This window comes from Bacillus rossius, chromosome 11 (assembly GCF_032445375.1).
Source record: "Bacillus rossius redtenbacheri isolate Brsri chromosome 11, Brsri_v3, whole genome shotgun sequence".
Lineage (NCBI taxonomy): Eukaryota > Metazoa > Arthropoda > Insecta > Phasmatodea > Bacillidae > Bacillus > Bacillus rossius.
Genome location: NC_086338.1, coordinates 44583148 through 44603818, shown reverse-complemented (window position 1 = coordinate 44603818; position 20671 = coordinate 44583148). Strand labels below are relative to the sequence as shown.

The following is a 20671-nucleotide window of genomic DNA, read 5'->3' as shown; positions in this document are numbered from 1 at the left end:
AGTGCTGCCTCTGCTATTGGCTCACAACTCACCTGGACGACTCTGGGCCAGTGAGAAACACTCGACCGAAGCTGTATCGAATCACAGGCCGCTACTTTGGGACACCTCCACAAGACAGCAGCCAATGAGAGGGGTGACATTTGACCGAGTGTACGTAGAACCATGAAGTTCATCCTAGAGGTCATTGAACCCGCGAATTCTTCAGGTCCCTATACAGTTGACAGCACCGCTGATTCGACTACCGTTCCTTTCTCACGAAATTTACTCCCACCAAATGCCGTCATACCGAGAGCTAAGATGTTACACACTTATAGAAAAAAAAAAAAACCTCTTCACTCCCTGTGTCCTGCTAACCGGAGTGACGTGGAACAGACGTCCACTCCATAGGACGGTCTCTTGACAGATTGCGGCTCGGTTCTGCCTCGTGTTTGCCCGTCTCCGACGTCGCTTAGTGCAGTGATGGAGGGAGGGAGGAGAAGCCTTCTTTTCACAGACGAGAGAGCCAAACGCCCGATCGTGCATCCCTTTTTTTTTTGGTTCATTGTAAATAAATATGGCGGTGTTGATAAAATGATACTAATTGTCAATTAGGTTAGGTTTAGCTACATTATAAATACTTAAAAACATCGTGGACGGTTGATTTGGTTAGGATAGCTACATTAAAGATACGGAAAAAAAAAATTGGTTGTCTGCAAAGTCGGTTTACGGACGATAGTTTAACGTGACAACGTCATAATAAAACATTGATGAAATGATTGATCCAGAAGAAAAGGAAATATCATATTCGGCCTGAGACTGAGCCGTAATAAATTTTTGCAACCAAACCATTTAGGCATTAAAAATATTATATACTTTGAGGAAGAATTTTTTTTTAATTTTTCTATTTTTGCATGATAAAATCTACCTCTGCATACTTTTATGAATAAAATTGAATCATTTTTATTGAATTATCACTATTTTGTATGGATACAAAGGAGTGAAATGAAATCTACAATTTAATTGATACATTTACTTTTATTTGTACTCATTAATTCAAATATGTTCATTACTTAAACGAAGAGATTATTTTAACTATAACTTTTATACATGTTTGCTATTTAACTTCTTCCGACCTGTGTTATTCTGTTAAGGATAGGACGATGATAGGAAAAGTAGGAAACGAATGGGAGTGTTTCAAGTTTAATGTGCCTCGAAAAAGTCAAATCGATGGTTGTTCCAATCGAGTGGAAGAGAGACAGATGCGGCGCAAGCGTACAATGAGCGTAACGGGTTACAGTGTAACGGGACAATGCGCGTTACGGGACACTTTGTGGTGCGTGCAGCCGGCGTTCATCGATTTATTAGACGTTGTCACGTCAATAAAAAAATACTCGCTGTTTTGACGTCATGGAAAGGCGGTCGAGGAAATGACGTCTCCAGAAACTCCTTGCGTCGGGGCTGGGGTGCGGAAGAAGCATCGATCGGCGCGTCAGGTTGCCGGCCCTGCTTGCTCGGGGCTTCAGCCCAGGTGCGGGCGGCGGCAGCGGCGACGTGGCAACACTGTTTCCGTCTCCTGCGGACCGTCCCTCGTCACACCGTGACATCCCAGCGCGGGGAGCGTCGTGTGTGGGACAAGTGGGGAAGGGGGGGCAACAGGGAAAATAAGGAAGGGCGGGAAGATTTGGCAGATGTCAGGCGTGACTCCTCAAAAGCTCCGCTACACTGTCAACATTTTTGACAACAAATGTGCCTTCCGATTTACTCCGTAAAATTAAAGTCGGACAGATAACCTCAAACACGTTATAGATTTTTCATATTAAGCTGTAACCAAATGCTCAATGATAAGAGGTAACCATTACAAAATTTAACCACAAAATATAATTGACAGGTAACTTACAATTAAGCATAGGCATACACATGTGGAAATTAACTAACACTTAAAATATCCCGCATTGCCAAATAAAGGTAATAAATAATAAGTAGTATTACATTAAAACCAGGTAATTATTTTTTGCAGCCCGTTAGGGTAAATCGACGTGATGGCTCATAAAAAGTGGAACGCTCAATAGTGGGACGTTCGATGACGGAGAGTGGGAGCGGGAATAACGATAAAGCGCAAGAGTCATACAACACACGATCAGTAAATGTTCAGTGTTGGATGTATAGGTATAGTTTTATCGTAGATTATGGAATAAACTTCGGATGTTGCAAACTTGCACATTTTAGTTATAAAATGGGTGGGGGGAATAGCAAACAAAGAGGATAAACAAATAAGTCTGCCACGACACTCAGTTGATGGATTGACAGTTTGGACTGGTGAGATGCTGTCCAAGCACACTGATGGAAGGCCATCAATTCCGAGTGATCTGTCCATCGTTCTTGCTCTCTCTCTTGCTCTCTCTCTCTCTCTCTCTCTCTCTCACACACACACACACACACACACACACACACGAAAGTTTAAAATGATTAGCTCGAACTGTCAGTTCGGACTGATCGTGGAGTTTTACTGGTTTTTCGCCGCCGTGTTTCTTTGCAACTGTGAACATTTTAGTGTTCGCCTCCATCATGTACTTTTATTGTTCCATTGTTATCGGTCGAGAGAATCACTGAACATCAGGTTTTATCTTTAAAGTGGGTCATTGAAATGTGAAGGTTTCACTTCCAACGCGCTTGGCTTCCATCATCAACGCATACATTTCAAAGTACCCACCTTAAAAAAAACTCTTCATCCAGACCATCCTCTGTGGTCTCCTGTATCCTCCTACTCTGCCGCACCCCGCATGTCTGTGCCCAGGGTTTTCCCTGTGTCTATGCAGATTTTTACGTGGGCCCAACTTAACATATTGAACATGGGGGAGTTAGTCATGGCTTCAATCGCTGCCATGACTGGCCAGTCCCCGCTCAAAGCACACGATGCATGGCTGATCCCAGCACGTATAGCGTAGGGGCAGGCATTTTTCGCGACAAAAAAAAACCTGAACGTCTACTAGACTGCAACAAGGTATACCCACATCAGCGGTTTCTTCCTGTGAATGGCTGCCGTCTGCGAGAGAAGTCGTCGCCTTGTTTTACCGAGCTACTCAGGACGCGTTTGATTCCGCACTGACTTCATGTGATTGGTGTTGTAACAATCGACATGTACCTGAGAGAAAATCACCCAATCACGGAACACAGACGGTGCTACATTGTTTTGCCTTTCAGCTGGTCTCGGAATCGTTTCGCGAAATATGCATGCCCCTACTGTATAGGCTTCGACCTGAGATGCACTTACTTCCCTCCCTAACCAGGATCCTTCTCATTTTTTCTTCTTCAATTTTTTTTATCATGCTTCGGCGTAGACAAAATGAAAAACCGCCAAATTACGAAAAAAAAAAAAAAAAAAAAAAGAATAAAAAGTCACAAGATTTCGTGAACGAAATCGGGTCACGTGAGCATTTTGTATGCGGGAAAGTGTGAATCGGAAGCGGCCCAAAACCTTGTTGTCGCGCTCCGGTGACTGTGGAGACGTCTGGAGATTGCCGGTAGCGCTTTCTGCTACGGGAGAAGAAGCCAACAGTTTTTTTTTTTTACGCGTGGAAGAGCGTGTCTTTGGTTTGGCAGGGGGGAAGTAGGAAACTGTGTGTGGAAGGGGTGGGGGGGGGGAGTAGGGGATCTTGGTTTTTGTTTGTGCTCCAGAAAGTCGGGAGCAGCATTATAGGGCGAAGGGAAAGGTGGGTTGTATGGGGGGGGGGGGGGTCATGGTAGAAGACGCCTCGAACCCTCCATGTTGCACGTCTGGGGTCTATCTTTCCTCTTCTGTTCTTCCACCCTTTTTCAAACCAGCCGCAGATCCTCAGGCTTATATATACTCCTTTCATCCCAAGCTGGCAGTAAGGTCATAAGTAGGGGCAGGCATTTTTCGCGAAAAGATATGAACACTTATTAGACTGCTACAAGGTAAACCCGCACCTGTGGTTTCTTCCTTGTGATTGGCGGCCGTCTGCGAGAGAAGTCGTTGCCTTATTTGGCAGAGCCACTCAGGAAGCGTTTACTTCCGCACTGAATCACTGTGATTGGTGTTGTTACAATCGATATGTACCTGGGAGAAACTCACCCAATCACGAAACACAGACGATGCTATAGTGTTTTAACTCTCATCTAGTCTCGAAATCTTTTCGCGAAATCTGCATGCCCCTAGTCATACGGAAATTTTGCGCATCTATTTAGTTCGCAAGATAGAATGCAAACCTTCACACCTTCGCATTGCATTCATGATTTGACCATTCCAAAGTATACATACACACACGCCCGTCATAATTTTTTTTTCTCGGATGTTGCTAAAAAACTATTATGGCTAGTATTACTAAGGAAAATTATCTTTTAAAGGTTTACCTTTTTGACGATCATGTACGCTAAGTACTTATAAATGATAAAACAAGCTCTAAAATACTTATTTAAAGACATTACTTTTGTGTCTCAGACATTTTTTTGTTTCGAATATCAAACTTAAAACGTGTTCACAAGCAAGTTAAAAACATAATACGGAAGCAGCTTGAAAATAAACTGACTAAATAAATATATATATTTTAAATAAAGATAATGAATGCCTTTCAGACATTTTTGAGGTTATAATTTCATCCGTCCGTTTTGACGGACGGACGGATGGAATTTTTCGGACCATCTGATTGGCTGAATGTCACGTGTCTGCTCGGGCACACACACGGTGCGGAGAGCTTCTGGAAAAACAACGCGATTTCAAAACTACTCAAGGTATCCGAGTGGGGTCTGCTTACAAAAAGCAATTAAGAATACGCTGAAGGCCGGAAAGTACTTTTGATTTGGGATTAAGTTTTTGAATTGTGTTTTTAAAAGAGTGTAAATGGCCATAGGTCGTGTTTTCTGAGTAATTTTTTTATGCGTAAATCAACCGGTACAGATTCTTGGAAGCACTTTAGGGACCTATTTAACCATCATCTTCATTTCCCCGCCGAATAATGTTACGGTCATCGCTCAAATTTCACAGTTGTCCTATGCACGACGAGAAGACTGCGCGTCAGTCCAGAGCTTTGCGCTTAGGGGCGATACCGCGTTAGAAATACCAGCAGGCGCCGCGCTTATCATCCCGCCTCACCAACACACATATACCCCGACCAGACGGCCCCATTAACGGTAGAGACCTGTAAAATTCGCGGGATTCATTTCGGGATAGGATAGAGTCCAAATACTTTTGACATTATTTTGCTTCAGTGGTTGGGCCACAGTTTATCTGAAGGACTCTGGGCCAATGAAAAATCTTTAACAGAAGTATTAGCGAATCACGATCATTCCAGTCAACAGGTGTTGCGAGTCGGTAACCAATCAGCAGATGTAATTTGCGCGAGTGCGTAGAGGATCATGCAGTCCATCCTTTAGGGATTTGAAATCGTGAATTTTACAGGTCTCTAAGGATAAGGCACGCTACATACGGACGATGTGGTGCCAGCGACCACCTTGGTGCAGACGGGGTATAGCAGTTTTCCCCCCTTTTTCTCTTTGTTCCTCTCTCTCTCCCTCCCTCCTCTTCAAGCCGTGGGAGAAAGGAAGCGATGGAAAGAGGAGGCGGAGGAGGGGATGGCGGTAGTCACGCACGTGTGTGTAGCCGGCGGGATGTGTGTCTGCGCGTGTTATGTCGACAACACGTCTGCTTGCAGAGACCCTTCCTGCGCGCGCCTTCGCCATCCCTTGTCGGCGACATATATCCCGACCCAGGTCGTCATTTTACGTTTACGTCTGACACGGTTAAACTTCCTGACTTCTCTTAAGTTGATTTTTCAACAAAATGAATATATTTTTATATATACATACATATTTATGTATATTTAGCACGATTTCTGCAGAATTAGCTGGTAAATTTGAATTGTGCAGTGTGGATAAGGAGGACCAAATGGAATAAATAACTGGAAAATTTTTTGGTTTTAAAGTCAATGTTGGTGGCTTCAGAAAAAAAGTATCAAATCTTATCTAGCCTTTTGAAATCATACAAATACTGATGATTTTAAAATGCCAGGTAAAATTAAATAATTTTTTTGTGAAAAAAAAATTAAAATATATCACATATCAGCCAGTAAAATTGACAAACATAAAAAAATACCAGTTTTATATTCCATTTCGTTCTCCTAATCCGTACTGCACAAAAAAGTTAAAAAATGCAACTATACATTGACCTATTACCTACTCACCACCCTCAAAACAGTCTAGCCAATAAGTAACTTTTGCCAACATGGGAGTGACGTCTCGGTGTCTTTACTTACTCTGTGGTCTTAACTCTCAACGTCTGCACGGCATTCCGACAAACATATTAGGACCATGGAGGTATTAGTCTTTGGACTAGGTGTCTGATCTAAAGTTGAAGTAGCTCGGATTAGCACGCGATTTGAAAACTGCTCACGATATCAGCTTGCGGTCTGTTAAGAAAAAAACATTTAAGCATACTTTGAGGGCGGATGAGTAGTTGTGTTCCCTTGTTTAGTTTTTAAACTGTATTTTTAGAAGAGTGAAAATGTGTTTTCAGAATAATTTTTAGGCTTGAACCATCCGGTACAGATTCCTGAAAGCACTCAAGAAACTTGCATTACTCCTTTATCTTTCTTTCTCTACCATATAATGTCATGGTTACCACTCAAATTTCATAGTTTCTTTATGCACGACGATAATATTGCGCTCTAGCTCACAGCATTTCCCTAGAAGCACCAGCGAGCATCAAAAATTTTAATAATAAAAGTTTTACAGCAAAAATAATAACATGGCATTTTATGTATGTATATATGTAAGTACGAGTATAAAAATAATCAAAAATTTAGTCGACTGAAATAAAATCCGAAACAAAATAGGATAAAAGTTTGTGAAGTTTTACGTTTACTTTTCTTGATGTGACGTCTAATAAATCGATGAACGCCGGCTGCACGCACGAAAAAGTGTCCCGTTACGCACATTGTTCCGTTACTCTGTGTCCCGTTACGCTCATTGTTCCGTTACGCTGTCGGCGAGTGCAGTAATAATAGGTTATGTTACAATTGACTAAAAAATTATGGTGATTTATATAATTGATGATAGATATTTGATTATAGTTTATTTATATGAAAACTTGTTCATAATTATATTTAAACTTTATAGCTAAACGCCAGTTTTTAAAATTAATTACAAGTCATCTACACGTGAACTGTTTCGTCGACTGTTTATAAAGTGAAGTGAAAAGTTAATGTGGTTTTCATTGCTTATTACAACAACAGTTTCGGCAATAAAGGTTAATTATTCTTGCATTTTAAAAATCTGATTACTAGTATAATTTCAGGTATTTATTCTTTTATTTTTGAAATAAAAAATGATTCAAATTTATTCATAAAAGTATGCAATCATCTCATCAATGTTTTGTTATGACGTTGTCACGTTAAACTATCGTCCGTAAACCGACTTTACAGACAACCTATTTTTTTTTTGTTAATGCATTTTCATATGCAGTGTGTTCTCGCTGGGTTTTGAGCCTTTGCTTGTCCCTAGAGATTCGAACGCGTAAGCCGTCTAGTGTTTTGTTCCGAGTAGTAAATTGGTTTTTTTTTTTTTTTTTTTTTTTTTTTAGTCCTTTTTCAGTTCAGGGACGAGAAGTACTTTTATTTTTTTTTATCCCTCAGTCGAATGGGTTTGGATGTTCTCCAGAAATACTTCAGTCCATTAAGAAAAGGGGCCGTGACCAAACGTATAAAGAGGCGTTTCATTTAAAAGCGACTCGGACCATCGTCCATTTATCAGGCGGGACGGCGTACTCACTTCTCTGACTCCCGACGTTAGGACGTAGGTTGCTTGGTTCAGACCTCATGTTTATTCATGATTTTTTTTTATTTTCTCGCTATTACTATCATTTAAAGGCTACCTAAGACATTTCAACCCGATGCCTCCCTTGAATTTGTTGTTGTGTCACTAACATTTAGAGACCGGAAAAATTCGCGGATTAATTTCACGACAGCCTGAAATTCAAATAGTTATACCTCAGTGCTGCCTCTGCTATTGGCTCACAACTCACCTGGACGACTCTGGGCCAGTGAGAAACACTCAACCGAAGCTGTATCGAATCACAGGCCGCTACGTTGGGACACCTCCACAAGACAGCAGCCAATGAGAGGGTGACATTTGACCGAGTGTACGTAGAACTATAAAGTTCATCCTAGAGGTCATTGAACCCGCGAATTCTTCCGGTCCCTAGCAGTAAGGCATGCCTGCACGAGCGATTGTTCCCTTGTGATTGGCGGCCGTCTGCCAGAGAAGCCTTCGCTATACGGCATGGGTAGAGACCTGCAAAATTCGCGGATTCAATGACCTCCAGGATAGACTCTGCTACAATCTACACACTCGGGCAAATGCCACCTGTTCATTGGCTGCTGACTAGTGAGTCGTCTCGACCGAGTGTCTGTGATTCGACACTTCTTTGAGCGAGAGTCTCTAATTGGCCCTCAGTCCTCCAGATTAGCAGTGAGCCAATTGCAGAAGCAGCGCTAAGGTATAATTATTTGAATTGTAGCATATCACGAAATGAATCCGCGAATTTTGCAGGTCTCTAGGCATGGGCCATACAGGGCGCGTTTGCTTTAGCACTGGATGGCTGTGATTGGTGTGGTGACAGTATCACATGAAATAAACCCACCCGACCACGAAACAGACAATGCTACAAGATATTTGTAACTATATATATGCATATATATGTATATTACCACAGCAGCTGGTGTGGAAATCTTTTCGCGGGGGAAAAAAATGTACGGCCTGTTTTGACATCACAATTCAATATGGCGGACCGGCTCCACTGGCTGTCCCAGGAGTAACCACTATATACTACTGTCGGCATAAGGGTGAGCAGGTGCGGGTGTGAGAGGGGAGTGAGAGTGAGAGTAAAGATGATCGCGAGAGGAAAGGGCGAGAGAGCGCGCGGGAACTCGTAGATGGCGGCGTCGGTCCAGTCTCACAGGCACGTTTTCACAAGTGCAGACATGTTCCCCTCAGTTAGGACTTCCCTCTCGGGATCTACGCCCAATGCTGTTTACCTTCTTAGGAAATAACAGGGGTCGAACTCAGGAAATTTTGAATTAAATCACCTGCCAAATTAAAAACAAAAATAACACTTGACAATATTTTCCTTTTCGGCTATGTACCTTCAAAAACTTAACCCAAAAATTTGCTGGAGTTTTGTATTTTGGTTACCAATTTCTAGGGACCGGAAGAATTCGCGGGTTCAATGACCTCTAGGATGAAGTACACTCGGTCAAATGTCACCCTCATTGGCTGCTGTCTTGTGGAGGTGTCCCAACGTAGCGGCCTGTGATTCGATACAGCTTCGGTTGAGTGTTTCCTCACCGGCCCAGAGTCGTCCAGGTGAGTTGTGAGCCAATAGCAGAGGCAGCACTGAGGTATAACTATTTGAATTTCAGGCTGTCGTGAAATTAATCCGCGAATTTTTCCGGTCTCTACCAATTTCACGCGGCTGCGCTGGTTTGGGAGTCGGCGTCACGTCTCGCGAGGAGACAAAAAAGAGGCGTGTGGATCATACTTAGGTCTTTATGGTGCCGTAGCACCCACCGCTCGGCCATATCTCAACGTCCGGCTCATCCGAGATGCGGCGTGGATGCGCGACTCTGTTTCGAGCGCACAACCTCGGCTGGGACGTGACCACCCAAACATCCCGGTTAAAAAAAAATATTTCACGTCGCTCGTTATTAACGAGAAGAATCTTTGGGAGAGGGAGAGATAGAAGGAGAGAGAGAGAGAGAGAGAGAGAGAGAGACGATGATCAGTCAAAATGTTGGGGGCCGTCGGTACTGCCAAGCCATGACGTCACTCCGCCATTTGCCGAGTTTTTAAACTCTTACCGTGGTTTGCGTCTGATGCCGCTGCCAAACCGACAAGAAACATTTAATGTGTAGTCGTGCCCTGTACTTTTAAAAGTAATTTCATTTGGAAACTTTGGATACTTCAAGAAATATACAGTAACTTTGTACAAATCATGGTTATGGTTATTTTTGCACGTTTAAAACACGTTTTTCGAGATAAAACTGAATATTTCTTACGAAAATTGGGTTCATAATTTTATATTTTAATTTATGTCTCATTCAAGCATTTTTTTAAAACTATGGAAAAGATAATGGAATAATCAATAATTTTACTTTATTTTTTTATTATGCTTATTAATGTGCGCAGCGAATACCAACTAGAAAGCTATTCAGGGAACGGTTTACAAGTATAGCTTTAACTATTGGAGGTACTGGGACAACACAAAGTATAACCCAGTATTACTGCGAACACTATTTCGTAGTTTTTCATGTAAATGTACAAATTTACATAAATATTTCAGTTTTGTGTATGTGTGTGTATGTGTGTGTGTGTAAATATATAGGTGTCACACGAGTCAGTAGCCAATGAGCAGGTTCAATTTGCCCGAGTACATAGAGGATCGTAGAGTCTATCCTAGAAGCAATTGAAACTGCGAAAAATTTTTACGAACCCCAAATATAGCTTCTGCTTAACTCATCCAATTTTTATTGTAATTTTTTTTTTCAATGGGTATTTACACTCTCTTTTCAGTGCAAGATATCTGCCCATTTGTGCCAGAAAATTCAGAGTATTTTTTTTTTTATAAAACAGTGTGATTTTTTGGGAGGACTCCCGATTCTACGTTGTAAGTAGAGACCGAAAAAAATACGCGGATTCATTTGAAGACAGCCTGAAATTCAAATAGTTATACCTCAGTGTTGCCTCTGCTATTGGCTCACAACTCACCTGGACGACTCTGGGCCAGTGAGAAACACTCAACCGAAGCTTTATCCAATCACACCTTCACAAGACAGCAGCCAATGAGAGGGTGTCATTTGACCGAGTGTACGTAGAACTATAAAGTTAATCCTAGAGGTCATTAAACCCGCGAATTCTTCCGGTCCCTAGTTGTAAGACGTTCGAGCTAATGACGAGACCTTAACCTCCGTCGCAGCCCTTTGTACAGCCCTGCGCTCACACTCGCTTATCTCCCTCCCCCCCTACTCCACTAACCCTTCATGATTGAAGTGAGCAGGGGGTGGAGGAGGGTAGGAGGAGTGGTGTAGACGGGACGTTGGTGGATGATGGAGACATGTTGCTTTGAACAGCGCCGCTGGGGCGAGCGTCTACTTGCTGTCTTTCGGCAGCTGCCTGTTGCCAGCGTTGCCAGTCTTGTCTCACGCTTGGATTTCTGTACAGGGATAATGGCGTCCACTGTTGCCAGATTGATACTTCCCGGCCTGTTTGACATTATAAATAATTTTTTTTGTGGACCGTCGTCAAGTTTTAAATTTAATTTAATTTTTATAAGACTGTAAAATAGTGTGTATTTACAGTATCATAACAGTTGTAATCATTCTGAAAGAAAGAAAATTATTTTACTTGAGAAAGTATTTCTAGCAGTAGGTGGCAGTAACGGCATTCCATTAACTTACATGTCATTTACAGACAGGCATTCCATTATCTTACATGTCATTTACAGATAGGCATTCCATTAACTTACATGTCATTTACAGATAGGCATTCCATTAACTTACATGTCATTTACAGATAGGACCAACATTTATAATATTAAATGATATATATATATAATGTGTTGACAAAAGAAAACCGATCGAGACCATGATGACGTCTTTCAGTTACGTCTCCTTAGAAGTCAAAAATGAGTTTTTTAGATGATGTTCTTGATGAAATACAAGAAGAAATTAAGATAATTGGAAACTTCGCAGAAGCTACGTCATATGCCGATTTTACGGTTATGTGATACGTTTTTTTTAAATAGCGTGAATATGCACGTGTCAGCAAAGAAGGGTGTGTATACTAAGGTCTCGACAAGTTTTTTTTAAGAATTTCTCAACCGCCAAGAATATTTTTCATTGTGGTTTCAGTTCAAGTCGGCAGACTCAATACACGTGAAGGATTCACGGAACTACTTCCACCAAATGCCGCATACCGAGAGCTAAGATGTTAACACATTAGAAAAAAATTGCGGGAGAAAATAAATGAGTGATATTCGGTAACATGGGTTCGAATTAATTACCTACATAGCTACCATAGCCATGACACGCGATCCACACGAAACCCAATGCTATCTATCCCAGTGCACTCATCCAAATTTATATCGGGATCTTTTGCAACCGTGAGCAACAGGCTCTGGAATAAATTAGACCAAGCAACAAGGCAAACAAAAAATCTAGCTTCCTTTAAGTACTGAAAAAACATCTTTGTAACAACTGCTTACCATGACCACTTCGCCACTACCCTATTGCTTGAATCTGTGTGTGAATGTGCGAGTGACTGGTTTTAATGTAGTAGCATCTAATTTTTTTTTGATGCTATTTGCTGTATGTTTAAATCACTTTCCTTTTTATGTATGTCTATGCTTAATTTTTAATTACTTTAAATTAGTTATGGTTGAATCTTTTGTAATAGTTAATTTTTGAGCATTAATTTAAAATTTTAATTTGTTCTCTTAATATTTAGTCAACATCTGCTTTTATCATGCTTAATTTTTAATATTCCACTATTTGATGTAATTGCAGAAAAGTTTTTAAGTGTAAGAAAAGGCGTACCGCCTTAACTTCGCCACCAATAAAGACGATAAATAAATAAATAAAATAAATAAATAAATCCCAGTGGCGAACGATCAGGTCGCGTATGCCTTCTACTGCTCGGCGCTCCACTTAGTGAGAGAGTGAGAGTGAGTGAGTGAGTGAGTGAGTGAGTGAGTGAGTGAGTGAGTGAGTGTGTGTGTGTGTGTGTTAGTGACCTTGAGTCGCCGCGTAATCTCTGGACGACCCGGCAATTGCCGCGGCACAGACAATAAAAAAAAGGGCCGCGGAGGGGGAGGGGCTATGATTTGTCGGCTTGTTTTTGGATGGAGGGCGGAGGGGGTCGTGACCTCGAATCTCGATGTTCCCCTGCCCCCTTTTTTTATTCCTTGTCCTTGTTTGTCTGTCTGTCCATCGCGGAATCATTTCGTTCCAGACTAGACTCTACGTGTTTACACATAGTCAAGCATTTTTGTTTTGTTTAGAATGCTCTAATGGTCAATATCAAAGTCGTAAAATTGCCATCATAAGGGGAATATTCTTAAGAGGACAGGAAATGTAGCAATATGCATGTAGGACGAGAATATATATATATATATATATACACACACATATACACACACAATATTAAAGTTTAAAAGAAAAAAAACACTTTTATCAGTTACACACTAATATTTGAAGAGTTCCACAACCCACCTTCTGGCCTCATCTTCAGATCAGTTCGATGGTACCAAATTATTGTATTGTCATTCGTATTACATATATTTACTTGCAAAGTTTCAAACCGATACGACAATAATTATAAGTAGGCTAAATCGACTTCCAAAATTTGTTAACATAGTTCGTTATTTAGTTTCAAGTGAACCTAATATAAGCGTGTCAGAAACAATAATAGAATCTGAACGAGTTTGACAGAATTCGATGGAGTTGGTTTAGTCGGCTAGGTATTTTCATTAAAGAGACCTTAATGCACAAAAATAGTCAATATAGTACATAGTTGAAAAAAAAATTGCAAAGTGTTTTTCATAAAATAAATGCTTGAAACCAAAAAATAAACAAATATGATAATAAAATTGGGTGTAAAATTATAAAAATAAAACAAGAAAATATTTTATAGTAACCATATCTTATAAACAAGATATACTTAAAATTTAAGCTAATTTCAAAGATTATATTGCATTTATAAAGCAATAATGAAATACCGAATTTCGTTTTAAAACAAAAAGATAACTTGAAAAAAAATTCCTAACCAGAGTACAATCTGAAGTGAATTAAAATCTAGAATTATAAAAATATATTTTTTTAAGTAGCTTAAAAATTACAATATAAAACTTAACGGAAAATGTGTTACCAATTTAGGAAAAATAAAAGCTCTCACTGAAAGGTTACTAGGGACGCTGGCAAGAGTTATTCCTAGAGACCGGAAAAATTCGCGAATTCATTCGGCGATAGGCTAGAATTCAAATACATATAACTTTAAGATGATTTTGCTATTGGCTTACTGTTCATCTGGACGAATCTCAACCAGTTATAAACTCTCAACCAAAGAAGGATCGAATCACAGACGAACCAGCTGAGACGACTTACAAGTCGGCAGCCAATGAACTTGCGTTATTAGCCCGAGTGTACAGGGGAATGTGCAGTCTATCCTGAAGGCCAACGAAACCGCTAATTTTTCCGGTCCCTAGTTATTCCAGTGTAAACGGATGTCATAGACCGCTCACGCAAGCTGTGGAGTAAAACTTTTTGCACTTGTTGGCAGGAATTAAGAGAGAGAAGAAAAAAAGGTTGAGACGGCGCGAGTGCACTAGGCTTTAGGGAAGTGGTGATCGTAAGTAGCAGGCTAAGTGCACTTATACACGGGCGACTTACTGTCGCAGCGACTGAGCGACAGAAAGTCGCGGGTTCAGGCTACAGTCGCTTGACCTTGCAAATGAGCGTCACTTCTGTCGCAGTATCAGGATGGAGTTAGCATGACTTCCTGTATTCCTTGTTCGGAACGCACGTGCTAAACTAAAAAAAACTAACAAACCCACAAAAAAATCTGTGTTATTTATTCTGTTAAGGATAGGACGATGATAGGAAAAGTAGGAAACGAATGGGAGTGTTTCAATTTTAATGTGCCTCGAAAAAGTCAAATCGATGGTTGTTCCAATCGAGTGGAAGAGAGATAGATGCAGCGCAAGCGTACAATGAGCGTAACGGGACACAGCGTAACGGGACAATGTGTGTAGCGGGATACTTTCGTGCGTGCAGCCGGCGTTCATCGAATTATTAGTCGTCACGTCAAAAAGTCGCTAGTGTGCATCGATCAGTTACAAAGCAGACTGGCTGGCAGCCCGGCGGGAAACGACTGGTCGCCCCCGAAACGACCACTGCCACCCAATGCAATGTGGACAGCAACGTCCAAGTTCCCGTCTTTTACTCAGTAGTTCATTTCTACTCTGTCCAACTCTTCTTCCGGATCCATCCTTCTGTTTCCTGCAACCAACCTGCTTGTTATTAATGCATGCAATTTTTGCATCCCGCATGTCAGTGCCCAGGGTTTCTTTCCCCTGTGTCTATGCAGGTTTTACCTGGTTCCAACTTATCTAGTTTTTAGTCTAGAATAGTCAGTGAGGGGAGGGAGTTAGTCATGGCGCCAATTGCTGCCATGGCTGACCAATCCCCCTCCTAGCACATGATGCATGCTACCTCTCCTGCATGGCTTAAACCCTGCATGATTAGAGCTTATAGGCTTTGGCCTGAGACGCACTAACCCAGACCCCTCCCAAATACACTTAGTTTTAGTTAGGTTAGGAACAGGGGCGCAACAACTAAATTTCCAAAGGGGGGGGGGGCAATATACCTTTTTATAAAGAATCATCGATCCCCCCTATTGAAGCGGGGGGTCCGGGGGTCCTCCCCCGGGAAGATGTGTATTTCAAGGTGGAAAATTGTGCTATTTAAGCAGTTTTATTATCTAAAAATTGATTATACAGCATTTTATTTGCCCCCGTTTGCCCCCACTTAAAGTTTTCAGAAGGGGGGGGGAATACCCTTGCCCCCCCCCCCCCCCTGTTGTTGCGCCGCTGGTTAGGGAAAAAAAACGTTACAAAGCATTGGTTCCACCGGGAGCGACCTTCAAGTCGCTGCGCGACAAGACAGGAAGTCTCCCGTGTGTAAGAGGACCCCTCAAGAGTCTCCAGGCGGAGGAACGGTTTGGAAAACGATCTGGAGAAGAGGCGCGGCTTGTGATCTCAGAGGGAGGCTTGATCCTGGCGCGGTGTTGCTTTGACGCGTCGAGCCAGCACGTGGGGTGAGTTGAAGCTCCGGCAGAGGAGAGGCGTCCCTCAAAGAAGACCCAGGATCAGATGAGAGAAGGCGGAGCAGTGGCGAGGACACGTGGTTGGGAAAAAAAAAATTTCCCCCGCTGATCCGACTTTGAAGACAGGAAGCACTAACTGCTTCTGGAAGTTCGGAAAAGAGGGGAAGGGGGAGACAACGTTTATCTTAACAAGAAGGCATCATTTTTCCTTTTTGTACAAGACCGCGTGAGATTGGATCACTTTATTCGGAATTACTCGCTATTGACCAATTACAATTATCAACAGTGGTAGCAAATGGATCCACGGAATTAATTATTAATTTCAATGTACTTCCAAGCTAGATTTTACAGTCCTATACAAGCCTGTCTGTAAGAACAACGAAATATGTTTTTGTACCGAAAACGAAACTGTTTTTGTATCAAAATGTATTTTGCAAAAAAGGAAATGAATGCAATTTAAGTCTTATTTTGTCGTTATATGAGACCCGCAGGATTCGAGTTATTTTCGGCCATCAGGATGAACTCAACTGCAGTCACTTAAAAGTGCTTTCAAGAATCTGTACCGGTGGTTTCATGCCAAAACATTTATCTGAAAACTCGCATTTTAGCCATTTTAACTCTTCTAAAAATACAATTTAAAAACTTAATCCGAAATCAAAAGTACTTTTTTTTCCCCCTCGGAGTATTCTTAAATTGACATAAACAGACCCCACTCGGATAGCTTGATTAGTTTTGAAATCGCGTTTTCTTTTTATGAAGCTGTGCGCACCGAATGTGTCCCAGGGTAGGCAGGGCCCTTGATACTGGAAAGCTATATCCAGGGAACGGTTTGCGAACAAATTTAACTATTGTAGGTACTGGTACAACACAAAGCAATGTTTTTGGACTGAACATTATAGCAATGGCGAGGTTAGAAAAAAAAGTGACTTAAACTACGTCACAACACGCCGTCTCGTGACAGTAATTCCCAACTCCATGGTCTTGTGTGTTCATCTGTCTTGTCCATTCTGGAGGCGTCTCTACGTCATTCAGTGGAAAAAAATTGGTTGTCTGTAAAGTCAGTTTACGGACGATAGTTTAACGTGACGTCATAACTAAACATTGATGAAATGATTAGAGCTGTAGCAAACCGTATGTATTCGTTACTGAGTAACGGGTGCGGCATCTAGTAACGAGTAACGAAACGTTACACACGAATGCATTTCGTTACTCGCATCTTTCATATGTTTCACGCATGCGCGCGCGTATTCGTTACAAAGCACGATGTTTGTTTATTAATAAAAGTATGATTTGGAAATTCGTCGTCCAAGGTTTTTACTGTTTATTAAAGGTATTGTGTGTGTAGACAAAGTTTTAGATTCGAACAGAAACAACGTAAGAAAGTATTTTTTACAAATTATAAATATGTATGTTTTTGTTTTTTATTATCGCGTATTTTCACGTTTTATGTTCTTATATTAAAAGATATATTATAATAAAGCCGCTCTAATGAGATTTAATTGTTTCTTGGTTAACAAAAGCTGTTAATTATCAAATATTTTTAATTGTTTATATTCGATTTATTTTATTTACGCGACGTCATACTGTACGCGTACGAAATACGACTCGATTCGTTGCTGTTACATAACATAGCATGTGCCATGTTATGCGGTATCAGAAGTAACGAGTAACGATACGAAAGTAACGAGTACTGATTGTTATAGTAACGAATACATACGGGTACACATTTTTTCGTTACTTTTACACCTCTAGAAATGATTGCATACTTTTATGAATAAAATTGAATCATTTTTATTTTAATAATAAAAGAATAAATACCTGAAATTATACTAATAATCAGATTTTTAAAATGCAAGAATAATTAACCTTTATTGCCGAAATTGTTGTTGTAATAAGCAATGAAAACCACATTAACTTTTCACTTCACTTTATAAACAGTCGACGAAACAGTTCACGTGTAGATGACTTGTAATTAAATTTAAAAACTGGCGTTTAGCTATAAAGTTTAAATATAATTATGAACAAGTTTTCATATAAATAAAGTGTAATCAAATTTCTATCATCAATTATATGAATCACCATAATTTTTTAGTCAATTGTAACATAACCTATTATTACTATACTCGCCGACAGCGTAACGGAACACAGCGTAACGGAACAATGTGCGTAAAGGGACACTTTTTAGTGCGTGCAGCCGGCGTTCATCGATTTATTAGACGTTGTCACGTCAAAAACCACAACAACGGCGCATGTCCATCCAAATGTTTCAAGCCGCACCTTCACGTGGAACGACTTCTCTCGATGACTGCGTGAACGACCCTGGGTCCCCGGTGTTTCAAGAAGAAGTATCGTGAGCGATTTCCTTCGGAAGAAGAACGACCTCCGCCTATGTTGGGAACCGACAGAGAAGAGGAGGAGGCAGGCGATGGTTAGACGGCGATTTAACGCGGAAACATTTGATTGATTGGTAGGCTTCAGCTCTTCTTTGTTCACGTGTACGTGCGTCATTTCCTTTGTCCGATCCACTGACTCGAGTGGGTAGAGACAAGAACAAAAAAAAAAATCGAAGATTCCTTTTTGCGACAGGCCAGAGTTAAACTGAGAGAAAGGTTTGCTTGCCTCAACAAAATATTTGTTTGTATATGGCGAAATAAATATATATTGTTAATTCAAACAAATATTCTGTAGTAGGAAAGATTCTGTTGACCCAGCAAAATGATTTTGTCAACTCAAATGTATATTTGGTTAGGTGTTACAAATCATTTTTGTTACTTACCGAATTTGGCTAAGCTAACAAAATATTTTGTTCCACCAAGTAAATATTTGTATCGCCATATATAAACATATATTTGTTTGATTCAAACAAATCTTTTTCTCTGTGTAAAATAACTGATATGCTGCTTTTTGCTATTGGTTCACTGTTAACCTGGAGGACTTTTGGCCGATTGGAGAACCCTCGATCAAAAAAAGTCTCGAATCACAAGTCACCCTGGTGAGACGCCTCACAAATCAGCAGCCAGTGAAACAGGCGACGTTAACCCGAGTATACGCATGATCGTGGATTCTCTCCCAGAGGTCATTGAACCCGCGAATTTTTTTGGTTCCTACACGAGGGCGTTTGCAACGCAGCTGATGTGCTAGAGACAATTAATTCACGATCCACCTATAAAAAAAAGCGACAAGAGATATGAAAATGTCACGTTATTAAATGGAGATGTACCGGGTACCATTATGCACTTGAACTGCGTCCTCATTGGTGTCACAGATACAGCATTTCTCATCCCCGGTTTGTAGTTTGAATTTTAATTTGGTATTTACTCTGTTGCCAGATCCACCCGAAGAGCGGCGTTGTGGTACACAGCAGTTTTCTAGCTGTCGGCGTTGTGGTCAAATTGGCATTTCGGCGTTGTGGCAATTCGGCGTTGTGGTACACAGCAGTTTTCTAGCTGTCGGCGTTGTGGTCAAATTGGCATTTCGGCGTTGTGGTAATTCGGCGTTGTGGTACACAGCAGTTTTCTAGCTGTCGGCGTTGTGGTCAAATTGGCATTTCGGCGTTGTGGTATTTCGGCGTTGTGGTATTTCGGCGTTGTGGTATTTCGGCGTTGTGGTATTTCGGCGTTGTGGTATTTCGGCGTTGTGGCGACTCCCCGGGGAGGAGGCGGTGATGAGATCCGCGACTGGAAGCCGGGAGCGAGAAGCAGTGGGCCTCGGAGGGGTTCCGTCAACGGAGCGAAAGAGCCCTCGGCGGCGCGCGGTTAGCTGTCCAGCTGTCCTTCCCGCGGCGCAGAGTGACAGCTGAGCGACCAACGGGAGCAAGGCTGGCCCGAGTCCGGAACACCAACACTTCCCTCCATCTAGGACAGTGGAGGCCACATTCACTCTTCTCGAGGGCCAGGTCTCATTTTTTAAAAAAATCTAATCCGGAGGTCGGACACACACTGATTAATATTGCATGGTGCACGGCATTTGGTTGGAGTGATTTCGTGAAAATGGAACGGAAATGTGACCGAAAGATGTCGGACCCCACGTGTAGCAGCATTATAATACCCGTATATAGTCACTTTCGTGAACATATGGATACATACGAAATATATTGGTGTGCCAAATGAAAACTTTATGATAGTATTATCTTTGAAAGATTTGTGCAATGGGAGTGCATGACTTGATGTAAGTTTTTGGACATGCGCCATTGCTAAGCACTTTTTTTCTGTAAAAGAAAACTAAAAAATTAAAAATAAAAAAATAAAATACCCAAAAGACAAAAAACACAAATTAATCCAAAAATTGCTGTTGTCAACAGGATATAAACACCACAAAATATTCCGTAACAGGAATATGGTCAACAAACAAAGAAAAACAAAGAAAAATGTACTAAGAGAACGAAAAAAAAAAAAAAACCTCAAATGATACTACCCAGAAATACGCACGTACCAGGTAGGTACATGGTTGTTGTTTGTGGGGTTTCGATGTCAGAACACCCGATAACCTAACTCTGTACACACCCGTCCAGACTGGTGCTTGACACAAGGCTTGAATTGTAGCTTTCACCTCGTCTTATAGCGGCAGGTGCGGGTTGTTTCGTGTACAGTGTTATACGTACAGACCAAGTGTCTTCGAACCACGAGACCAGGTCATGTTATAGAGACCGGAAAAATTCGCGGATTCATTTCACGACAGCCTGAAATACAAATAGTTATACCTCAGTGCTGCCTCTGCTATTGGCTCACAACTCACCTGGACGACTCTGGGCCAGTGAGAAACACTCAACCGAAGCTGTATCGAATCACAGGCCGCTGCGTTGGGA

At 41.3% G+C, this 20671-nt stretch overlaps 1 protein-coding gene across 1 annotated transcript in view; it reads left to right on the top strand.

Moving 5' to 3' along the window:
- LOC134536891 (growth arrest-specific protein 2-like) overlaps positions 1-20671 on the top strand; it is a 144243-nt gene that overhangs the window by 64323 nt on the left and 59249 nt on the right. The gene's annotated exons all lie outside the window — the stretch shown is intronic.